Source organism: Rhamphochromis longiceps, linkage group LG14, assembly GCF_057381845.1.
Source record: "Rhamphochromis longiceps isolate RC_006_pf linkage group LG14, R_longiceps_female_GT1.1, whole genome shotgun sequence".
Taxonomy (NCBI): Eukaryota; Metazoa; Chordata; class Actinopteri; order Cichliformes; family Cichlidae; genus Rhamphochromis; species Rhamphochromis longiceps.
In genome coordinates, this window is record NC_140570.1 from 4,609,781 (window position 1) to 4,634,465 (window position 24,685).

General features: G+C 39.3%; 1 protein-coding gene across 1 annotated transcript in view; it reads right to left on the reverse strand.

Annotated features, from left to right (window-relative positions):
* The window catches only part of sez6b (seizure related 6 homolog b), a 232,674-nt gene that overhangs the window by 201,314 nt on the left and 6,675 nt on the right, over positions 1-24,685 (reverse strand). The gene's annotated exons all lie outside the window — the stretch shown is intronic.

Below are 24,685 nucleotides of genomic sequence, written 5' to 3' on the forward strand. Positions count from 1 at the left end.
ATTTCCCTGTATGCATTTGCACTTAATTACCATCACTAGATGGTCAATTATTTCATTTTACAATTTTAACTTTCACTGAACCTGATGTTGATGTTTCACTCTGCTTTCTGTCTAAAACTCAAATGATTTTTGGAGTCAAGGTTGCTCAGACACAAGCAGCTAAGTAGCTGCAGCCCCCCACCACCACCACTCCACTCCACTCCTCTCCCTTTCTTCAGCTGCCACCTATCTCATTTCAAGTGATGACTGGAGCACTAAGACAGCAATCAATCAGGAGTAATATGTTTGACTCAGCTAATCAATAGCACCATACAGTATATGTAGGCTAAGAAAAGAAGCTCTTAAATTATTGTGAAGCAGACAAGATCAGAACTGCCTGGAGGAAAGAGAGGTCTCCCTGCTATTAATATGAGAAAAGGAGACATCTCCAGGAAGAGGCTGTTTAATTTATATCTTCTGCTTCAAGCCATTATAGACTCCAATTCAAATCTACAGGGAAATAGAACTCTAGGTGATATTGACTGTAAAATCTGTTCAAGATGTCAACAGAAGTATTGCTTTAGTTACTGTAATTTGTAATATCTCAACACAGGCTTTACACTGCTGCTAGGTAAATGTAGTCCTCTATCAGGGTTGATGATGTTTACCCCCAAAAAATCCCACAGTAAAGCTAATTGAAGTCAATCAGTAATGTTGAAGCAAATGACTAATGGTGATCGTAGCAGCATTAACCGCAGCCCAACCAATCATAATCAAGACGGTGCTGATTAACATGCCGTGCTTCTGCATAAACAACCCTAGTGTTGGCTAACAACAGAAAGCACTCTGCATTAAATAACAATTACGTTTGCTAGGAGTGATTCGGCTGCTTTTTTCCATGACAATCAGAATCGTAAACTTGCAAATCTGGTATGTTCTTTAAATACTAACCCAAATTGTTCCCTTGTTTTACTTTTTTGTCCTTTTGGATTTATATGTGTGCATGCAAAAACTGCCCATAATCCTTCAAATATAGCACAGTCAGTGGTCTCCATTAGGACATCACTGACTGTTGTATGGACTACAAACAAATCTAACAGAAATCAATTTAAAAAGTTCTCCTTTTATCTCAAACAGCATTCTGTCTCACCTGTTATCCATCCTTTACATCACTTCCATCTTGTGGCCACAATTGGCTATTGTCCCTGGAAGCACACTTGTATGGTGGCCCTGAAAGGTCAAATGCACCAGCATAGAGAAAACGCTGCGAAAGCACACAACACAAAACGGACGTTGAATAAAACACAACAGAAATTGAAAATACACAACAAAAACTCAGAAAAGAAAATTTCAAAAAACACAATGGAAGTGTTTTTAAGGGAACCAAAAACGTGAGTTGTGGAAATGATAAGCTAATAGTTAACAACAAATAGCAAACCACAGTATTATACGAATCATGCAATTAAAACACACATTATCTTTTCACCCTCACAACAATGAAGAATCCTTTGTCTCAGTGCAGTCCTTTGAATGGTTTCTGTCCCTTTCGTAGCTGTTCCATCACATTAATATCGCCTCATAACCATTTTTTTCTACTTCTACTATGTTGTTGTTTTTTATTATTTCTGTTGTGTTTTATTCAACTTCCACTGTGTTCAGTGTGCTTTTACAGCATTTTTATATTTGCTGGTGTCAAAGGTGATTCTAGGTTCAAACTTTTAGGGGGGCTCAGCTCCTGATTATAATGTCATGCATACAGTGCCTTGTAATATATATTAAGAGAATATGATGTTTGTAATCAGTCCTTTTCACATTTGCAAACCACAGTTCAATTGGATACACATTACAATGTTACCTTCAAAAACAACCTAATTAGTTGCATGACCTATTGTAGTGTCTAAGAATAATTCAGAGAGAACGATCAGAGATTAAAATATATTCCAGCAGTTTTAGTCAAAGCCGAGGAAAAGGCACAGTCATTAAAGAAGTTACAGAACTATTTGTATCAAAGCAGACGAGGTGAGAAACATGCACAACATTATTACAGTCTCTTAACCACATAGAGACAGTCCACCAAATCACAAAGCACTTAAAGTAGCCATCTGAAGTACAGACACAGGAAAATCACCCTGCCACTCCAAATACCTGTACACAAATCAAAATGGTAATAGAGTTGTTTTATAATAAAGCTTTTGAATTCATACAATACAAATCCTCCGTTTATTATGCAGTCTCAGCCCAGAGCATCATGTACCCCAGTTTCCTGAGTGGAGAAAAGATTTGTAGTCCGTCACATCAATGTAGTAATAGCCATCCTGTTCGGACCGCATTTAGAGTGGTATGAATCCTGTAAAATGCTCCCATTCATTACAATATTTTCTGTTTAGAAGTAACTAGCTTCACTATTGTTCCCTCGTTCTTCCTGTTCTAGTACAACCTCTCTGTCCTCTCTTTCTCGCTCCATCCTCTTCAATCAGCTAGAATTGTATTTGCTGGAAAATTGTAAAAATATAACCTCATAATAAAGTAAGTTGAGGATCCATAACTGATACCAGTACATCATACAGTGCTGAGAGTCCCACAGCTATTTCTGGTTGTTTGCATTTGTATACTGTGGATAAAACACAGTATACAAACAGGGTATACAGCTGCTGCTAGCTCTCCTTTTACTTCTCTGAGATAAGAGTTACAAGTCCTACAACACATTAGCAAATAGACATGATCATCTGGATCATCAGCTTCTTTGATTTATCATCATAACAGAAACGTTTCTGTTACTGACCACCTTGACCAACATGTGTGATATAGAGATGATGGAGTGTCACGTAAAAAAAACCTTTTAATAAGTATTTTAGCATATCAGCCTAGATGATGGAGAAAAATAGTCAACCCCTGTTTAATAAAACAAGGAAGTTAAACAGGTGCAGGCTCAGTCAGCACTTTCAGATTAACATCTCAGAAAAATCACTAATGAAGTAAACCCACTGTTTTGCCAAGACAGAAACTTCGTTTTTCATTAATATTTTTAATACAACCTGTGACTATCGACAGTTGACCATGTCACACAATGCTCAAGCATAAGCTGTACTTTATGTCCATTTGAGAATTCTTCGGTCATGGATTCAGTACACATTCCACCCTCCTTGACAGTGTTGCTTATCACAAACGCCCCACTATGGTAATGGTACTCCCTGAATCCAATAAGATGATGCATGCGGCCACAGCAGAAAAAAAATACTTGGAAACATCTCAAGGAACATGACTGTGAAACTCTCCAGATCGTTATGAGATCAACAACCACAGGATGTACTGGAATAAGGCTAATCCATGGTGGCCAGACAGTAAACCTAATGACACTGTTGTTATTACATTGTTACACTGGTGATGTTTTAAGTGTCTAATTGCTTTCTTGTTTTGTTCAGTGAGGCAATCATTCATGCTGTATTGTATAGCTATCTTCAAAGACAGCTCATGAAGTATGGTGCAATATTAACAGATGATACAAAAAAAACCAACTGTATAATGACATCAACCATGCTACAGCGCTCCAGTATTTTCTGCATTCTTCTTACTGCAAATGATCATCAACAGTGACCCAGGTGAGACAGATCAGTGGCTTGCCTCTAATGACATTTTAATGAGAAACTAATGGGGGTTTCTACAGACAGACACCAGTGGGTTCGATGTGAGGTCAATGAGGCACGAGAAACACACTAATTTCTGCATCATAAAGGGTGTGCATAAACACAGTTATTGTTCTGCTCGACCCTCTGTGGAAGGCATTTTGCACTGAATGAGGTTTCACACTTGTTTTCTGGCAGGCCATGATCGCTGGTGCAATGATTAAAGTTTATTACGCGTCATACAACAATTTCCAAATGCAGAAATCATCTGTAATAAGAGGAAAGGCAGAAACTATTGTGTTCCCCATCTTTTTATGTTGATGCACTTGCCTGTGTGTCTGTGTATATACCTGTTCATTCTAGAAAAGAGAATTATTTCAGTCAGAATATCTTAATATTTCTCCATTTTTGTCTTTTGTGTCTCGGTATGTTCTGAATAGGTGAAGCATTTGGAACAAAAACGTGCAGTCTTGTGCTATGTAAAGTTAAATATGCCTCTCTCCTCTCTGTTCCCATCACACCTAGTCAGACTAGTGTCAGACCTAGAAAACTCACTAGAAATCGTATCAGTCCATTAAATAACCATTATCAGTTGATATCACTCCCATAGATTTTGCTAGGAGCTCACCTCTTCCATCAGCTAGTTGCTCAGTGGGATGTTTTCACCTCATTTAAGCATGCCACTGCCACACTGTGGAAACATTATGTTTCCACTATAACATAAAATAGCAACATTCATCCATATAAGATGGTCTTTTGTGCATTAGAAAGTGGCAGAGGCATAAATCACATAATTTTTAAGGCATAGTTTTTCACACCTAGGAATGGCAAAACACAACAATAAGATGGTATCCTCTGGTGGACCAGTGGTCCTTTTACATGCTTTGCTTGGAAGCTTTCTGCAGACTTTACATGTTTACATGAATCCCGCAATTTTCTTCATGGATATAGTGATGTCAAAGCGATTTTCTTTTAAGATCTGTTTTTTCCTGTAACCAACTTTGAACATCAATCTATTGGGATATGTAAAATTTCCAATAACAAAGCTAATTTGATGACATAGAAATAAAACATTCTCTTTGATTGATAAGTTACATAAAAGGTCTCGTTCTTACCATTATTTTAATATGAGCTTCATTTCATGATTCCTTTGACTTCCTTTCCTATTGTCAAATATGTCAAAATATTGTCTTTTTGACATAGTAATTTTGAAATGTTAGTGTTGTAGCTTATGGCTCTGAAATGAAAACCGTTTTCAATATCTGAACACAAATATACTGGGAATATTTATCAAAGAAGGCCCTGAAGGTCATGCATATAAAAATGCATTAACAGCGTCATGGCGGACGGCTGCCCCTCACTGAACCTGGCTCTGCTGAAGGTCTCTTCTTGTTAAAAGGGAATTTATTCCTTCCAACTGTTGCCAAGTGCTTGCTAAAAAACAGGGTTGTTTGATTGTCAAGAGTTTTTTCTGTCTTGTTGTAGTGTCTTTACCTCACAATATAAAGAACTTTGAGGTAACTGTTGTTTTGATTTGGCACTGCATAAATAATCCTGAACTGAATTACAAACACGCTATTTCCAGTCACACTGCATTATGCATCTTAACTGAAAATAAAAATTGACCCTCCCACTGCAACATGCCAGACACTGGTGATTGTCAGTGTGTCTCACTATAAAGCTTTGCTGCAAGGTCAACATAGAATTCTAGCATGCACAGCACAGCCTCTGATAATACTTTTTTCTGTAAGGGGTCATCAGATGAAGAATTCCCCATCGTGGTGTGTGTGTGCATATGTCTCTGTGTATGTTTGTGTATCCCAGCATGGTTTTCTTTACTCCAGTTGACCAACAGCAAAGAGTATGAGCAATGAGGCTGTGTTGTTAGAAGCTTAAATTGGTAGTGTGGGGTCAGAGGGCAAGCTGCGGTTAATGCTGTTCTAAATTGCCTTTCCCAGGAGGTTTGGCCCATCGAGATACTTGAGAAAGGTGGGAAGGTCATGCTGTGAGGAACAGCATGAAGGAAGTACATAGGAATCTCAAAGAAGCACATTCAAGGCCAGTTAACATCTCGACTGTGATGACCATACTTCCAACCTCTATGACAATCAAATGAATTCTGCAGAGTTTGCTAGTATATGCTTTCATTAGAAAGCAATCAGACACAAAGACAGCTCCGACAGCAAAGTACCTACAATTTACAATAAGCCAAGGTCTCTAGAGCAGACTGACTTTAGTGATTAGAGTCTCCGATGTCACTGTAGCAAAACTGAAAATTGCCTGTGAAAATTCACACAGCAAGATAAGGTATTTTGGGATTTAACAACTGAGCTCTACGAAACTGACTCCCAGTAAATTAGAGATCATGTATATTTTCCTAAAAAAAAAAACTAAACATTTTTCTTAAACTGAGTTCAAGCAAGGTAATGAAGCTGTGCGAATCGGGACCAATCAGTTTATTTTCACGTTTGAATCTTGATAGTATAAAAGAGTGCCGGCAGTTTGAAAGGCTGAGCAGTTCCCTTTCGCTCAGCCACAAACACCTTTTTCCACCAACTGCAAGTTAATCTCAGGTTTTATGGTCTCTTTTCAACACTTATTATCAAGACCATTTGAATCAAGTTGTGAACAAATCTCATTAAATCTAATTTTAAAAAAAACCCAAATAAACAGCATTGCTCAAAGTCAATTATTGCATCAAATAGACGTGTCCTAAACTAAGTGGAAACACTCCTCTACTTACCTGCCTATCCCAACTTACCTATTTCATAAACCCTATTTTTCACGAAGGTTAGCAGTGTACTGCAAGTTCACTACTCACCTGATTGCTCTGGAGGTGCCTTTGAGCCAAATGCTCTAAACAATTCAATTCAGTTTTATTTATATAGCACCAAATCACAACAACAGTCTCCAGGCAACACACAACACATAAAGAAAAGAAAGAGAGAGAAAAACAACACACACAGATGCACCACACTGAAGTCCTTACAGATGGAAACTCCACATAAATTAAAAGTTACCACACTAGAAATCCATGAAATTACTACTAATAATTCACACCTTCCACAAGCATCCCTCAGCCACAACCAGTTGTAGCAGATGGCAGCCTCTCCCTGAGCCTGGTGCTGGAAGTTTCTTCCTGTTAAAAAGGAGTTTTTCCTTCCTGGTCTCACCAAGTGCTTGCTCAAAGTGGATAATTTGATTTTAAGGTTTCCCTGTATTATTGTATGCAAATACAAATCACCTTGAGGCAACTGTTGTTCTGATTTGGCAGTATATGAATAAAATTGAAATGAGCTGAAGTGAACAGAACAGAATTAAAATGGAATTGAATTGAACTAAACTAAACTGATTACTTCAGATTAAGTAACTTCAAATTCAAATGCTTTTTTGTCCTAACAACAAAACACAGAGACCAGGTCACATGGCCTGGTGTTTGGTGACCTAGTGTTTAGTCAGCACAATCAGTAGTGCAAATAAGTACATGGGTGAAAAAAATGGTGCATGCAACATTGTTTAATTGAAAAGCTCAAACCATAGCACAACTGAAATCCAAGATGTCTCAGGGAGGAGAGCCACACAGCAACTGAGTTATAAGGGCTTAAAAGCACTGACACACTGGCCTCAGGGGCTCATTCATCATACCCAGAGTATCTTACTGTTATCTGAATTCACTTTCACTAACATTGGCAATTAGTATAAATGGTCACACAAAGCTTGTTATTAACTCGTTTCCACTCACGTGAAAGGGAAAGGGATGGCATTGGCAGCAAGAGGGATCTTCCAGGAATGGTGAAGCTATCTTCTGGAGAATTAATTGGTCAATAGGTGGTGATTTCATACCATCTGATCGCTAATTATCTTATCTTAAACTGCATGGCAGGTTAGGTTTACAGCACAAGTTACCATGGCGATTTGTCCCCTGTAAGAAGTGAACCACCTTCAAATGACAGAAAAGCCAGGGTTAACCCAGAAGCTATCTTCTGTGTAGTACAGGCCTCAGATGTTGGCAGTGTCACTGATAGGAAACAAGCAGCACCAGCTCACCGATGGCTGCAAATGAGACTTGCCACATAAACAGGCAAGAAGGAAGGCATTATGGAGACACAGGCTTATTCCTTATATTTAAACAGCTGGGTTTATAACTGGTTTTAAAAAAAAAGCAATTAATCTGAAATGGTCCTAGGGGAAAGAATCAAGAGGAGAGTTCAAAATATTTGAATCTTATTTGAAGGTCACTCTTTAGTAGAATTTTATTAGTTTAGAAAGTCTTGACGTTGGTGAGAATCCCCAGAAACTTCTTAGTGCAATATAAATCAATGTGTAGGGATGGAACTCACAAATCACGGCGGTTCTCATGATATCATATGTCACTATATAAATGCATTGGTGTATCATGGATTGTCTATGTTCAAATGCAAATTTTCATTATTGCCTAAATATATTGCTTAGACGATATGTCTTGATTTGCATCTAAAACCAGGTCACCAGCAGAAAGCATGTCAAAACTATTCCTGCTGTGCATCCCACTCTGCGTTTGCTTGGTTCTTTTCAAAATGAGGCAGAGCTGAATGTAACCTTGCACACAGTGTGTTGCGTCTGTGGACTTGCATAGTTCTCCCTTCAGTGCTCTCCACATTCACTTTGAATCTAACAGAACCAGGTCTACAGTGTTAAATATTTCATCATACCTTTCCATGTAACTGTTTTGTAGCGAGAGCAGCTAAGAAAACTAAAGAAAAAGAAGCAGGAGTAACTGCAAGGAGAAATCTAACTGACATACATTTAAATCTTTCTGAGACTGCGGAAGTGTGTTTATTTCTTAGCTTACACACACACTACTATGTATTCCACAACGCAAGGCAAGGCAAACATGCTATTAAATACATCAAGCAATTTACTGAGAAAGACTCTGGGAGCAAGAGACTCATATTTATCTTTTCTTTGAATCTGAAGAAAAGAAGCAGCACTGGCCTTCTACTACATTCAGGATCGAAGACTTCTATAGTGGATAAGCTGAAAAGAACCTCACAAAAATATACAAGCAGATGATCTTGTAGAGGTGGAAATGAATAGCAGACAGTTGCACTGATCCTTGGTGTAATTTACGAATGCAAGGGTTGAGAAGAATGACACTGAAAGCTCCTTCTGTCTGCACTGTGGAGCAGGAGCCATTACTGGCTATAGTGCTGTCAGCCGTTTGGCATCAGCTCCTTTGAGAATGAGGCTTTCAATCAATGTATGAAAAGCCAGTATCTCTGTGGAAAGAATGAGATAGAATAACTCATGATGGGGGCAGTGGCAGCAGTTGAGTGAGTAGGTGTTCAAAAGCAATGCAGCTGTCTAGAAGAAATTGTCTTGTTTTTATCCATGCCATCAGCCACTGCATTGTTTCTGGTAATGGTGGTTTTTTGGCTGCTGTCAGGCGTATTCACAAGCACAGCACATCTGACAGAAATTAGCATGTGTGGACTGTATTGTTAGGCTGGACTATATACGAGTATATGAGAGACAGTTATTTTCTAGAATTCCATCATTATATAAATGTTTAAAACCTGTTTAGTCAACATTAACTATACCAGGGATTTCACACATTTACATACAGTAACATTGGTTTTGATGCTTTAACAAAGCAGCATATTTATGAATGTTTCTATTGTTTCCCCTAATTTCCATTATTTTACACAAAAAATAAGATGTTGGTGATCCCCGAAAGTATAAAGTAACAGCAATAAATGAATGATTTTGATCTGGTACTAAGGTAAGCCAGGTAAGCCATCTTAAAGTGTTGCAATATACCGAGTTGTATATAATGACATAATCTGAACTATAGTGAGCAACATGTAAACCTAACATGAATGTAGTTTTGTTGGCAACACATAACAACTCAAGATGCAGACATTTATGGGGGGGAAAATTGGTCCTGGTTTGTTAACTGCCAATGGAACCCATATTAGCATGGTCCCCTCACAACATGAATGTTTGAATCTGGTGGTTGGATCAGGCCTTTCCAAGTGGATGGTGCATATTTTCCCTGTTTTTCCTATGAGTACTTTGACTTCCTCCCACTGTCCAGAGAAATCCATGTTAATCAAATTAGTGATTCTAAGTTGGCCACACATGTAATGTAATGTGTGTATGTGTTAGTCCCCATAGGGAAATAGTTCCTCTGCATTTAACCCATTCACCCAGTGAAGCAGTGGGCAGCCACCAATGCAGCGCCCGGGGAGCAGTGTGTAGGGACGGTACCTTGCTCATGGGTACCTCAGGGTAGCTGTTCAGTGGAGTCGAACCCCCGACCTTCCGATCAAGGGGCCACCATGTGAGGTAAGTGTATAGCTTGAACGATTAATAAGAGTAGAAAAGTACCATATGAATGCAATTCACTGTGGAAAGCTTTCATACTCATTGACAGCAGTTACGCTGTTTATCTGTTGAGTCCTATTCGATTTACCATCCATGTATCTGGGACCTAGTTTCATGAATTGTATGTTTGTATGCAATTGTATAAACAAATTGGTGTAATTTAAAGATAGCTTGGAAAACCTGAAATTGATTATTATTACAATAACAACTGTGGTCTTCTGATCTTTGTCAATCACCACTTTGTCCAGTTGGCATGCTAGCAGCTGCTTGTATGTCTAGAACTTGAAGTTGCACAGGACCTTAGGCATTTTGTTCTCAACCATCTTTGGTAGCGTCTCGTATCAGGACTTCTAATCCATATGTGGCACTATCACTTCATCCCTCTTTATGTACACGCTCCCAACTTGCATCTTACATCCTGCTGCTAAATGCTGAACAGCCTTTGGGGCATCTTTGCACAGTCTTCTTTGGTCCTGTCAGTTGTGATATTGTTATTGTCCTGCTATTCTGACCCCTTCAGTCTGGATTGCCTTCCCTCTCTTTGCAACCATTCTGCCACACTTTTCCAGTCCGAATGACATCCTTATGTCCTCATTGTAAATGCTTGTGAGTTAATATCTCACTCACTCCTGGAGTGAGGTCATCTATATGCAGGCGGCTGATGGTCACTCCATTGCTGAATCTATATCCATAGCCACTCTTAATGATGAACTGACTTTGGGCATCCTAGCCTATGCAGAACAACAGTGGGGATATCGCCTTGGCATGTTCTGCACTTGATGGTGACTTTGTGATTACCTTTGTGTTGGCCTCCAGTGTTGTTTTCCATAGTTCAATTGAGTTGATTTAGTGACTGACACACTATTAGGCTTGTACAGTGCCAAGCACTCTAGCATGCATGTGATGGGGTATTAGGTTGTATGCTTTCTTATTGTCAATTATGGGAGTTCTTAAATTGCTCTGCCTGGTCTTAGAGTCCTGGTATACTGCTATATTAACAAGGAGCTGGTGCTTTAGTCCTCTGGTGTTATTTGCAATGCATATAACACCATATAACACTCATGCATCAATACATGAGCTGTGCTCATGTATTGACTCGTGCCTACTGCTGTTTGGTTTCCAGCTTGTAGAGAGGCAATTAATCGGTGCGTACTTCAATGGTGTTGTACCCTTTTGGATATGCTTCATGATCAGAATTGTTCTACCCTATATTAGCCGGTGTGGATGAGACTCATTTGTGCTGCAAGGTGATCAAGTCCTGTTAGGGACTTCTGCTAGTAGGTGTGGAGACTGGCAGTTACTTTGCTAATCTGATATTTGTAACTTTACTTACAATTGAAAACAACAAAATCAAGAATGAGAAGGCTCCTGTTTTTGTAGCCAGTGGTACAGAACTTTTACAAGAGCTGAGACAAGAGACTGATGTTTCATATACCTAAGCTTTGGATTTTCTGATGCAATCAGTACCTGTATTTTACTGCAGATATTATGGGGTTTTAGTGACCACATTTTATACTTAAATATAAAATAGGGATTCTGGGTTTTAGCAGGTGCGGCGCTGTATTTTAATTATTTTGCAGCTTAATTATTTTCCTAAACAATAATCCAATGAACGTGCACATCATTAGGATATTTTTCTCTGACACATCCATTTTAGCTTCCGTGATCTGTCCTCATGTCTGATGTGTAATTCACTCACTCAACAGACATGAGGAAAAGTTTGTCAGGCTGTTATTTGCAATGTGGGAGTTTTGAATAGATTCCTTTATGGAAACAGGTGCCAACTTCTGTAGGTGAGCAGAACTGTTCTCCTCACTTCCACTAGCCATTCAGAGCACAAAGTACCCATCTCCAGCCAGCAGCACTTCCTCTGTATTTCTGAATAAGAACAGATCTTATTCAATAATACTGTATGACTAAAACTGAAAAGTTCTAGATTGGACTATTCAGACATGCAACACTACACAGAAGTTGCAGTGTTGCTGCAAGGAAACTTCAGACAGTCAGTGAAAAAGATTAAACTAACAGGCGTGTCTTTAAAGACAGAGAATGCTCTCAGTATTACTGTTAGGTAGGAAAACAACTCTACGCAAAGGTTTGCATGCCTCAGGCACTCAAGCATTCATTTTATTTTTGCAGATGTACAATGCAGAGCGTTTTTCAGTGACTTTTTTTCTTAGCTCTTACTGCTCTTCTGTTGTTCATCTGACAACTCACAAGGTAAATAATGATGCAGCTGATTTCTTCTGACAGGGTTCTGTGTCTCAGCCCTGTATTTGCTTGTTTTATGTTTATTACTGCAAGACTGAGAGCCTGGGGTGCTCTGTCAGTGGCATTTTACTTGGTGAGTTCATTTTATACACACTCATTTCAAAACCTCATCTCTACCTTTCATTTCCATGTAAGTGATTAATACACATTCTCCTCAAACTCTCCTTTGCCATACAACTGAATGAACTTTGTGCAAAGCTGTACTTTAAAATGAAAAACCCATCATTATGTGTGTTTATAATATCTTTTATATACTCTGCATTCTAACAACACAAACCATCTTTGCTGACTCATTCAACAGCACAGTGAATAATCATTATAATGTCCGTGAAGAGGAACAAAATACCTAAAGTGGCAAAATGAGAGCATAAAGCATGTTGCACATCAGTAGAGATTTGTCTCTTTCTCCTCATTCATAAGACATTGTTTTCCCACAGCAGCTTGGAGAGCCTTCTTTCTCAGCTTAAAGTAAATTGCTTGGCTCAACCCATCTGGAGAGAAGAATGGACAAACTTTGGACAAACTGCCCGAAATGCGTTGACAGAGACATTTCAGGGTTTTTGAGTCATTCGGCGCTCCAGATGGGTTGATTGCATTAAAAATTTTAATTGTGTTAATCGCAATGACAGCAGCCCTAATTTTTTGTATTTATTTATTTATATATGTTTGTTTGATTTATTTGTTTGTTTTTTCCAGTCCAGTAGGTATACCTATATCTATACCTATATAAGTACAGGGTGGGCCATTTATATGGATACACCATAATAAAATGGGAATGGTTGGTGATATTAAAGTCCTGTTTGTGGCACGTTAGTATATGTGAGGGGGCAAACTCCTCAAGATGGGTGGTGAATGACCATGGTGGCCATTTAGAAGTCGGCCATCTTGGATACAACTTTTGTTTTTCCAATAGGAAGAGGGCCATGTGACACATCAAACTTATTGGTAATGTCACAAGAAAAATAATGGTGTGCTTGGTTTCAACGTAACTTTATTCTTTCATGAATTATTTACAAGTTTCTGACCACTTATATAATGTGTTCAATGTGCTGCCCATTGTGTTGGATTGTCAATGCAACCCTCTTCTCCCCCTCTTCACACACTGATAGCAACACCACAGGAGAAATGCCAGCACAGGCATCCAGTATCTGTAGTTTCAGGTGCTGCACATCTCCTATCTTCACACCATAGACAATTGCCTTCAGATGACCCCAAAGATAAAAGTCTAAGGGGGTCAGATCGGGAGACCTTGGGGGCCATTCAACTCGCCCACGACGACCAATCCACTTTCCAGGAAACTGTTCATCTAGGAATGCTCGGACCTGGCACCCATAATGTGGTGGTGCACCATCTTGCTGGAAAAACTCAGGGAACGTGCCAGCTTCAGTGCATAAAGAGGGAAACACATCATCATGTAGCAATTTCAAATATCCAGTGGCCTTGAGGTTTCCATTGATGAAGAATGGACCCACTATCATTGTGCCCCATATACCACACCAAACCATCACTTTTGTTGTTCCAACAGTCTTGGAGGGATCCATCCAATGTTAGTGTCAGACCAATTGCAGTGGTTTTGTTTGTTAACTTCACCATTCACATAAAAGTTTGCCTCATCACTGAACAAAATCTTCTGCGTGAACTGAGGGCCCTGTTCCAATTTTTGATTTGCCCATTCTGCAAATTCTGTGCGCCGATCTGGGTCATCCTCGCTGAGATGCTGCAGTAGCTGGAGTTTGCAAGGGTGCCATTTGTGAGTAGCTAATATCTGCCGAAGGGATGTTCGACTAATGCCACTCTCCACTCTCTCTGCGGCAAGTGCTACGCTGTGGGCTCTTGCTGAATGAAGCTAGGACAGCCACTGATGTTTCTTCATTAGTGACAGTTTTCTTGCGTCCACATTTTGGCAAATCCAACACTGAACCAGTTTCACAAAACTTAGGAAGCAGTTTGCTAACTGTAGCATGGGAGATGGGTGGTCTCGTAGGGTGTCTTGCATTGAAATCTGCTGCAATGACACGGTTACTGCGTTCACCAGATATCAACACAATTTCGATCCACTCCTCACGTGTTAACCTCTTCGACATGTCAACGGCTGTGAACAAAGAGAAACTTGTAAATAACTCATGAAAGAATAAAGTTACGTTGAAACCAAGCACACCATTGTTGTTCTTGTGACATTACCAATAAGTTTGATGTGTCACATGGCCCTCTTCCTATTGAAAAAACAAAAGTTGTATCCAAGATGGCCGACTTCTAAATGGCCACCATGGTCACCACCCATCTTGAGGAGTTTGCCCCCTCACATATACTAACGTGCCACAAACAGGACTTTAATATCACCAACCATTCCCATTTTATTGTATCCATATAAATGGCCCACCCTGTATATCTTTACAGTGCACCACTGCAAGACTGCACCAGCTGACAAGTTCCTACAACCCTCTATTACTAAACAGCATTTTCTCAAAATCTACTTCAACTGTACCAAGTAGAATATAGACATGTTTTCATCACTATTTTAATAGTTTATTGTTTTCACTGTATACTGTAAATTTGATAGTCCAAGTAAAACAAACAGTTACCTTTTTACACAGCTAGTGGAGTCACAGAAACAAAAGCAAAAAGAAAAGGTTTAAAAATGTAAAAAATTAAATTCCCATGCACTCTATTACATTTCAGTTAATATCAACAAACTGGACCTAGACACTTCTATTACACAGCGATTCTGTTGTAATAGATACAGAATTGTTTCGCTGAAATATGCAAGGCCTTCCTTGAAATTGATGATTCCTTTCCAGATGTGCAAGCTGGCAATTCCACAGGCACTGATGCATCTTCATACAATCAGAGATGCAGGCTTTTGAAGAGTTGATAACACCCAGATGGCCCCTCTCATCTTTAGGCCAGAGGATGCAGCATCCAGTTTTTCCAAAATGAATTTCAAATTCAATTTGTCTGACCACAGAACAATTTTACACTAAGTTCATTTTAAATGAGCTTTCGACCACAGAAGATGGCAACAATTTCTAGCTCATGTTCACCTAGTACTTCTTTGCATGATAGAGCTTTAATTTATGGATGGTTGCATGGAAAGACATTAATTTCTGTAAGTGTTCCTGATCTGTCATCTTTATGACAGAATCATGGCTGTTTTTAATGCTATGTCAACTGCGGGCCAAAAATAATGGGCAACTTTTTGTGATTTTTGGCCTTGTCCTTTGCAAGCAGACATTTCAAAGTTTTCACAAATTTATATTGAGTAATAATATTCTGAAATTTTTCCAGACTGCAGTTTTTGCAGATTGGTAAATTTCTGCCCGTCTTTACTTCTGAAAATCTCTATTTTCTTTTTTACCCAATAATGCTACTGACCTGGATCTCATCCATGCATGCTTCAAGTGGGGGGCAGGGCTGTGGCTACCCACACCTACTATCAGATAGTTACATGGATAAACCTTTTGAATACAAGCGTTTGCACCTTACGGCGTTTTTGGTCACTGAAAACGAAGATTTTTGAAAACTCCGTTTTTGCATTTACGTGTGGACTAGAAAAACGGAGAAAACGCAGCGTCAAAGGTGTGCGCATTTTTTGACGTCACACTGTGCGCCACGTTATTGTTTCAGTGAAATGAATTTCTACAATACTGTTACTGTTAATTCTACTCTCTGCAGTGTTTAAATGCTTACATATACACACAGTTACTGTCCGTCCACACATACGACTCGGTTCTGCTTCTATGCCCCAGCTTTGTTTACTTTTTCCCACCGAGGCTTCTAGACTTCTGATTGGCCAACATTTCTGCACGGTTAGGAATCTAGCGCCACCTGCTGCTTTGGCATGTTCATAGCAGCGTTTTCCTTCATTTCTGCCTTTACGTGTGGACGGGATTATTTTTTAAAATGGAAAATCTCAGTTTTCAAAAATACCCGTGTACGTGTGGACGTAGCCTCAGTCTCTGACTGGAAGCGCTAATTCGTCATTCGGCTTTTGTCAGACTAAAGTAACTGTTAAAACTGTTTGAAAAGCTAAGCTATACAACAAGGAGAGATTGAGAATTTCCTTTTAGTTCTCAGTTTATTTGATATTGACAAAAGTTAGTCAGTTTTGTCTGTTCTTCTGTAAAACAAACTAAGATTTATTTTTAGAATTAATATTTTGTTTCTAAGTGGAATTGACAATTTAGTCTGTTTCGTTTGTTCTATTTTGAAACTTAAACGCTTTAGCGGCTGCCTTTTGTGCAGTTTGCAATATTTGCCTTTATTTACCTGAAAAAGTCTCATGTTCCTTAAGTACATCTACCCTGTTGAACTTATTATGGGAAATAAATATTTAAATAAAAACAAGCTGCTGATTATTTCACATTTTACTTGTGAGCAACGGCACATTTAAATCTTACAAATATAGTTATTTGGCTTATATCGTGATAGATATCGTTATCGCCTGAAATGAAAAAAACATATCGTGATATGAAAAAATCTCATATCACCCAGCTCTACTAGGAATTAAGGAAGAAAGTTTCCAGCTGCTATAAAAATAGTGCCAGATGCAGTCCTCTTTGAAACTGTTAGAATATGCAAATGGTGATCGAGACGTTCAGTAAACAAAAATTCAGAGTAAAACTTAAAGTAATATTTAATAATAACAAATTATATAAGTGAACACTCTCTGAGGGCTGCAGTGAACACACAAATTAACTTGGTGTCAATACCAGAAAGAACAAAAGGGGAGAACAGGTCAGTGTCACATAATGGGAAACAATCACTTTGTCAGGATGAGGTCGTGGACGAAAGAAGGAGGACCCAAACGCTGGACTCACAGGTAGGTGAAGATTGGTGTTTTATTGTCAACGGAGTGAACAAACAGAACAGAAGTAGGAAACGGCTGGCCGGCTGGACGACTGACTGAATGGATGAATGAAAGACTGACTGACAACTGACCGGCTGACCTGACGGAACTGAACAGAGGACAACCTAACAGCGGCGAGAACAACATCACAATAACATCAATGACACGACATTGGACTGGTTGAACTGAGGGACATAAATACACAGGCTGAGTGATGAGAGATTAGAACCTGGTGAGTACACAGCTGAACATAATGACCTAATGATAAACGGGAAGAGGACGGAACATAATGCACATGGACCAAGGCTAACACAATAAAACAGGAGGTGAAGCAGACAGAATATAAACAGTGAACATGAACTAAGAATACTGGGTCAAAGACCCAGAAACCCTGACACACTTAAATAATAAATAGTGAAAATACTTTTGCTATTAACTCACTGGTCACTGGTAGAGGTATAAAGAAATGATCAAAAACAAGGCAAACTCCAAGTTTTACATTGGCATCCATAATTAACCAAAATACACACTGATTATCTTCATGAAAATCACAATGAGCCAGATAATGATATGAAGCACTACAACAAATTCTTATTTAACCTCCTAGGACCTGGCGTCCACATATGTGGGCATCACATTTTGGGATGTCTAGACGAAAATACTTAATTTTTCTCTACATGGGTCTGGTATCCACTTACGAACATGAAAGATTCCCATATGGAAAGGTTCCCATATGGAAAAGAAATAGTAAAAACGTATATGTGATTACTCATGAAAGTGGCCACTTTCATGAGTAAATCATATAAGGCTTACATGATTTACTCATGAAAGTGGCCACTTTCTCATTACTTTCATACATTGTTTTAGTAAGTATCCAAAACATACAAGTTTCATTATATAATTTTTCAAGGGATCTTATATCTGTTTTCACTCTTATATGCTTTTCATACAAATTTCACACAAGACAGATACAAACTTTATAAGATTTATATATATCTTTTCCATATGGGTTAACTGTGAATTATAAAGTAAAGACTAGAATATGTTTTGTTGTTATGACTGATGCATCAAGCAACAGAGAAATTGTACAGTGGCAGAAACCAAAGTAATATTATTTATTTGTAACTTTACTGTATAAAGAGCTAACATCTCCAAAATGTCAGGATTAGTTAGTCATTACAACAAGTGTTTGTGAACTAAAAATCAAGAATGTGGGATCCTGTTTGTCCATGATTTGGAGAGCCCAGCACTGCTCCCGACGCAGGGAAAAGCAATTAAGCAGGGGAGACCTACCTCGGCACTTGTGCAGGTGAAACCAAAGGGAAGATTTGCTTCACCATATTTTCTAGTCTTTGGCTTAGAATGAAGTTGGTTTGGAAACATATTCAGCGATGCTTCATCTCCTGCTTTGCGTTTGTGTGGGAGCCCCGTGCTAGCAGTGCCCAAGCGTTGTTTTTATTTTTTGTTTTTTTCGCTTTTCATACCCCCCCAATGGCTCTGCGGGCCCCACACTTTTTCTGTCTTGTCTACTCACTTTTCCTCTGCTCAGTTATTCTCTTCCTCCTCCATAACCAAGACTCTGCCTTTCTGTGACATGATTTTAGCCAAGCTCGGTTTTTGCCCACCCCGCCAACCCAGGCAGCTCTGTTTACCTTTAGAATATAGATTTAAATTAGTGGACAAAAAAGGAGGATTACTATCACAGCCTTTACTGACAAGTGTTATTTCTCTCATTCTCTTCCAAGGACAACAGAAATGTGTGACACAAAAATAGCGACTTCCCTTGTCTGTCTACCTACCTTTAAACAACAAACTATGACCCTCCTCCCTCTCCTCACCAAAACAGCTCACTGGATGTGAAGCAGCAATCTAAAAGAGAGCCAAGCTGTCAGAGTCCTAATCATTGTGGAGAGGCCTTTGGCTCTGTATGCACAGAAGAAGCCAGCCCCAATTAGACAGGTGTACACTGTCTGCCAGTGCATGAAGGAAGAGCGGACAGGGCCTGTCTTCTGTATAAACAATGGCCATGCGCCACTGCTGCTGGATCAATGCGCCTCCAGTACCCAGTGGACTGGACTTAGAGGCAGCAGCAATGGCTGAGATGGACAGATGAGATGTTGACAGAGAAGGAAATGAGCAATCACCCAGGAAATGAGAAGCAGTTACTGTCGATTACAAACTTGTCAAAGCTGCTCAGTTGATGTTTTCTGAGTAAGATTTTGATAAAAGACAAAGAGAAGGCTATATATTCGTCAACTATAAAAATAACAAAGAGAGATTGGACATCCTCTGTAGCTAAAGAGAGTACAATTTTTAACAAATTTGACAAAACTGTTCTTTAACAAATAAAGAGACATAAAGAAATCCCTGAGATCAGACAAAATATGCATCAGCATATAAGTCATTTGCAGAAGTGGGAAGCAACGAAGTATAAATACTATACCGTGCTTAAGTAGAATTTTCAGGTATGTGTACTTTACCTGAGTAGCTATTTTCTGACAACCTTTTCCTTTAAGTTTGTACATTTTTAAAACAAGTATATGTACTTTCTGATCCTTACATCTTCAAAACAGGCATATGATTGTATTTAGTATTTCACATCACTGCAGGCCTTGAAACATCAAACCGGTTTAAGTCGAAACAGTAACACATGAAAGGCGAATAATCACCAGGGCATCTCATAAAAAGAGATAAAAGAAGCAAAACCATGCGCCATAGTCAGGGGTTAAAATGGGCTGTTGTTTTTTCTTTTGTTTGGCCCAACACCAAAACAACTGCAGGTACTTGGTACTGGCATACTAGCTAACCCTACAAAAGTGGAAACATAAAGGCAAACATAAAGGGAGTAATGTTTTTTAACACTCTGGTCAATTCAAATGCAACATTTCTATCACCTTGACAGCCATCAGCAAACACAAACTATCTATGTGTAGTTTGTTGCACAGTGTGTCTGCTAGCTAAAAGTACAGCTTCTCTTGGACGAAAAGAATGAGAGCTAACTTCACTCAGAGATGGAGAAAGATAAGAAAGACAAGATATGAGAGGAAGAAGAGAGGTAATATTTAAATTTAAACATCCTAAACATCAAGTTTCACTGGGAAAGTTCACTCTGCCAAATAAGATCTGAACCACTGCAGTGCAGTACTCCCAACACCCACCAACTGCTCTAACCGAGAAACTAAATTTTATGATCCACTGAATCAAAGGCAGCAGTTAAACCTAAAAGCACAATAATAACATTCACCTGAGTCGGTTGCTAAAAACACATCATTAAAAACTCTTAAAAGGGCAGATTCAGTACTGTGTAAAGCTTTAAGACCAGACTGAAAACCCTCTAAAATACCATGTTCCTCTAAAAAGGACATTAAATGCTTGTAAACTACCTTTTTAAGAGTTTTTGAGATAAAAGGCAGTTTGGAAATATGCCTGTAATTTGCAATAATATCAGGATCAAGAGCAGGTTTCTTGACCAGAGGCTGAATTACTGCACATTTACAACAGCTCCAACACCAGACGACAAATGACTTTTTTACAATGGAATGTACAAATGGTGCTATGGTGAGTAAAAAGCTCTTTGAAAAATCATGGAGGAAGAGCATCATATAGGGAACCTGAGGGCTTCAGGTGAGAAACCAACTCCTCCAGGCTGAGCAAAGAAACTGTCATAACTGGTAGCAGAGCAAAGGACACGGATAGAAGGGTCAAGAGCAGAATAGGAAATCTGCGCTTTCACACGTGATACTTTATCAATAAAAAAGTTTAGAAATTTTTCACAAATTTCCTGAAAGGACTCGACACCAACAGCGCATGAAGGACCATCTCAATAGTTTTTAATAAAGCATGAGGCTTACATCAATTTGCCTGAATAATAGCAGCAAAGTGTTTCCTCTTAGCGTCATATCTGGATTTAAGAATTACTGGAATTACTGCAGTTCTGATTAAAAACAACAGAGAACTGTCCAGCAGTGGAAGGGTTAAAACATGACAGCACCCAACAACTGCAGCAGGACAAGGGCAGCACACCTGAAGGTTGAAGTCCCCAGAAATAAGGACATGATTGTGTTTTGGCATAATTTCAGCCAACAGATCAGAAAAATTAGTTAAGAAGTCCTTATTGTATTTGGGGGGTCTGTAAACCACAACACAGAGCACTGTGTGAGAGCGACTCAGCTCAAACACACGCAGTTCAAAGCTACTAGGTGATGTTGATAAGGACAGTGGTTTACATTTATACTGCTTCTTTACAACAACCGCTAGGCCTCTGCCCCATATTTGAGCAGAGTTTAAAAAGCAGCAGGCATCCGCTACAAGTTCTGTGAATGCGCTGGACTCACTAGCACTTAACCATGTTTCAGCTATACAGAGGAAATTTAGTCCTTGGGTGATAAATAAAAGTTGTATTACTCAACAATCTAGTGTTCACAAATCCAAAAACAAATCCAATCAGCACATTTGTGGCTGACTGTGAGACCCCACACAGCAGCTGCAGGTTAACCCCACACTGACAAAGATGAGGAGTGAAGATCCTACACGGCTGGAACATCTGATCCAAGCCAACAACAGGCACCAGCCAGGTGTCAATGGGATCCACGGGCACAGATCCATGTTCATTCCAAGGAGCCGGGGAAGGGCACACCAAGTACGCCTTAAGCTTCACAAGCAGACCACTGCGCTTGCACCAACTTCTGAAGCGCTTTTGCCATGAGACTGAGGCCAGGGTGCGAGAAAGGTGAGCTGGAATCCCAGATAGGAGTGGAGACAACGCCTTATGTCCAGCATAGTTGCATTAGTAAGTTCACTGGCAAAGAGTGGAAGCGCCATCTTGACAAACTATTGAGCAAAAATTAATTGAATTGAACTGAAGACGTAGACAGGTCAGTTTGCTCTACTATGAATAATTTAAAATAAAGAATAGCGTGTCAACGGTGCAAAGTAGCTGTTGTGCCATTGGCCAGAGTAAGGTTACCTTGAGTGTAACAGAGATGAATTTGAAGTTAAGCTGATGATGCTTAGGTTCATTTATTGAATTCCACCTTCACACTAACATTATACTGTCTAGTATAATGTTGTAAAACCGGTTAATATTGGTTTTAACCGGTTTTACATGGTGCACCGTGAACATTTAAAAAATAATAATAATAATAATATTTTATTTTTTTTAACTTTTTCACTTTTACTTGAGTAAAGAAGTTGAATATGTACTTCAACTTTTACTAGAGTATTTTTAATACTAATATCTGCACTTGTACTTAAATAAAGAATGTATATATTTTTGCCACCTCTGGTCATTTACTGCACAGCGTCAGACCTGTCAGGCTACAGGCCCTCCACCTTTGAGTGAAGCCATTCCTCCTAAGCTGGGCTTATACTCATCTCAAAAGCAATGTTTTAATATTTAGGCTCAGCTGTGACTGTGATTCTGCACAAGACTGTCTCTTCCTTCATGGTGTCCGATATTCATGGACTCCTGCCTGTGCATCCCCAGCTACTTACCTAAAGAACTCACCCATCTTGCTCTGTGGAACTCCAGATCATAGGCAAAACATCTCTAGCCTTCTAGCATGCAGCTTCTCCCATACAGCCAGCCTCTGACAGAAACTCTTCTCCCTGCCCAATCTAAACCACAGGTCTCTGGTAACCTCAGCTCCAGTCACCCCTGCAACTAACCTCCCTTAGAAACACACTCTTCGGATTTCAAGGAATGTTTCAGTCAAATATTCAGTTATTTGCCTCTGCCTGTACTCCTGCCTCTACTAATTCTCCCTCTCCCCTTTTACAGACTCCCTGAAAGCCACATAAAGGTATATATGCCACACCTTAATTCAGTTTTTTTTTCATCACTGTTGAAGCTTGTAAATAACCCACTTTCTTGCACAACTCGTTGTTTTGCCTGCTCCTTAGGTCTACCCACTTCCACAAGCCATCACAAAACCAAGGATGAGAAGAAGAAAAGGGCTTTGGGTAAAATTTAAATATGGCTACATGTTAATGCCACTCATGCAGGTTTAACTGCTTACCTGATTGGATTTAGACACAAAAACATCTGCTGAGTTTAGACAGGATAGTCGCAAAGAACAAAAGCATCCATGATGAGGGAAAAGTTTAGAAGAATGAAAAAATTGGTTCTCATGGTAAGGTATGATGAAAGCATTGCATGTAGTTTTTCTCTGTGTGTTTTTTGTTTGCTTGTTTTTTTTGAGTTGTGAACCTCTTAGTGGAAACCACAACCATTTGCTGATCACATTTATTTATTTATGACCATAGTGCACCATCTTTGAACGGCTTGGGCAGGATTATGCAACACGTCGAAATTCTTTTATCATCACGTTTTTAAACGTGAACCCGCAGAGTGCAGTGATCCACAGTCACCAGACTTCAATTTGGGAAATGGGAAACTGGCATCAAAAAGGTGCTGCCTGCAAACCGACAATAACTGTTTGATGCTAACATGTCAACAAGGAGCAGAATTTCTGCTCTATGTTCATGCCCATTGTTGAGTGTATAAGCTCAGTGACAAGGTGTCACTAAGCAAGTAGAGCGTACAGTTTAAAATAAAGTAAATAATTTGTTCATCATTGGTGAAAACCTTTGGAAGGTCAAACACAGGGGAGAAGCCAAAAGTAGCTTTTACCTAAAATAAATGGTGCAAGATCCAAAATAGATTGCTTGAGGCATAGCAGCAAACCAAATATGACTGACACTGACTATTGATTTGCAAGAAATACCCCAAGGTGCTCTTGGATTGATGTTAAGTGACAGCTATCAATTAGGCCATGCTAAGGATTAATGTACCAGTTTGAAATTCAGACTGTTAGGGTGGACTTAATTGTGTCTGTGTGCAAAACTGGATTCAGAGAATTCTTTATTGTCAGATTTAAAGTCAAAAGAGACACTCTCAGCTCAATGTGTGACTCTTCATGAATGTTCTGTAAAGGCCACATGAAGCAGCATTCAGAGATGTCAGGATGTGGGATGTGATGGTGACATATAAAGCAGATGCAATTCAAAATGCATCATCTGCCATTTGCATCATATTTAATTTAACTCAGAGACTCTGTCATGGGAAATAGCAAACTGGAGAGGACCCAAAGATATTGTAAAGCAGATGAATGCAGCCTTAGGAAACCAGCTTTGATTGACAGAGATGAGGGTAAATACTTCACAAGAGCACTGTTCACTTCACAGGGACTGCTATCCAAAGAGAGAAGAGGAGATGGAGAAAAGGGAAAATGAGAGTGCTCCACCTCTCCACCCCCTCAGCTCCTCTCTGAAGGTGTCAGCAGTTGTATGTAAAGAACCAAAGCCGCTATTTCCTGTGAGAGGGAGCAGCAGTGAATTTTGATAAATCTCATTTCCAAGTGAGTGCTTTAAAGAGGAAAAGGCTGGGAGACAATTAGAAGGAGATTGTAGTCTCAACACCCTGAATAGCTCTTGATGAGTGCAACGGGTGAGTTTGGATAGGTTAATCAGTCGTGATTGTTACGCAGGTGTTGAACAAGTAAGCCTTACGTCCTCCACCTTAAATTATATGATCATCACATTCACCAAAGTGTGTCTTTTAATTAAACAGTGTCCTTTCTCGCTGTCTTTTCTTTATTCA